Consider the following 1664-nt stretch of genomic DNA (forward strand, 5'->3'; position numbering starts at 1 on the left):
TCTCTCTCTCTCTCTCTCTCTCTCTCTCTCTCCTCTCTCTCTCTCTCTCTCTCTCTCTCTCTCTCTCTCTCTCTCTCTTAAAAAAACACCAGAATATATCATCCAGTTTAATATCATATTCGGACATATCCATGAATATCATGTCTTAAAAATGACAGCAGCATAACAGCAGAAAAGAAGTTACACTATTTCACATCTGCTTGGAAGAAAAATGAAAACTACAAATATATTTACCAACACTCCAGCTGGTTAATCACAATACATACACCATGTATTCATTTTATTTTTATATATGGTTACGTTCTCACACTTGAAGAGAGAAGATAGAATAGCGCATACAGGGCGAGAAGGAGAGAGAGAGAGATGGGGGGGGAGGGGAAGAGAGAGAGAGAGAGAAAGAGAGAGGGAAGGAGGGAGGGAGGGAAGGAAGGAGGGAGGGAGGGAGGGAGGGAGGGAGGCAGGGAGGGTAAGAAGGAATGGAGGGAGGGAGGGAGGGAGGGAGGGAGGGAGAGAGGGGGAGAGGGGGAGAGGGGGAGAGGGGGAGAGGGAGAGAGGGAGAGAGGTTGAGAGAGAGAGAGAGAGAGAGAGAGAGAGAGAGAGAGAGAGAGAGAAAGAGATAGATAGACAGAGAGAGAGAGAGAGGGAGGGAGGGAGAGCGTGAGAGAGGGCGGAAAGGGGAAGACAGAGACAGAGAGAGAATGAGAGGACCTACGAGAGAGAGAGAAAGAAGAAAGAGGACAGACACAGAGAAGGATTATTCAGTCCATTGTTTCTAAAGTCCAAAACAGTTTACAAATCTCTAGAGAAATATGTACAAAATTCCACGAGAAAAGTATTTCGGAATCAAAATATTTAAAAAGAATACAAGAAACTTAAAGACGAAAAAAAAACCTTATTGCTACATAGAAGCATCATGCTGTAAAATACACATTCTTACTAATCAAAAATCACTTCAATTTAAGAGCAAACAATTACAAGCAAAATATTCTACAACATGATGCTTACCTTTTCTTTATTACAATCCATGTATTTTATCACAGAAACGAAGTATGTAGGTTTAAGAATATCTAAGAAAAAGAAAAAAAAACATTATAAAGATTTGTCGAATTAACATTATAATACAATCTTAAATCCGTGTCATTAATTAACCACAGAGAAAGGCTTAAGAAAAAAATAACCTAAACACGAATTATATAAAAGTATGGATAATATGGTTCTAGAATATGTGTTTATAGAAAATAGAAGAAACAGAAAAACTAATATTATAGGGTTAGGGTTTGTATATATACATATATACACGTAGTTCAACAGTGTCTTGTAAACTGCACTGGTAAGCTAGTTTACCACACCTCTCTTTTGCTTCCTGTAATTTTTGACAGATATATTTTTTTATGAAACATTTTAGCAATAATACAAGCATTGTTGATACACCAGACGATCTCAGTATCACTTTTATATAATTATTTTGGGAATCTAAAACAGCTGATAAAAAGCAAGAATTATTTTTATCTGTCAATTTTTATGGTACATATATTCTTCGTCATAAATTAAGCATTTTAACAATAAAAATGCTCATTTATTGAACAATCTCAATATGCTTTTTATATAGCAAAAAAAAAAAAAAAAAAAAAAAAAATTTAAGAATTTAACAACTCTATTTAAAA

Source organism: Penaeus vannamei, chromosome 15 (genome assembly GCF_042767895.1).
Source record: "Penaeus vannamei isolate JL-2024 chromosome 15, ASM4276789v1, whole genome shotgun sequence".
NCBI classification, from domain to species: domain Eukaryota; kingdom Metazoa; phylum Arthropoda; class Malacostraca; order Decapoda; family Penaeidae; genus Penaeus; species Penaeus vannamei.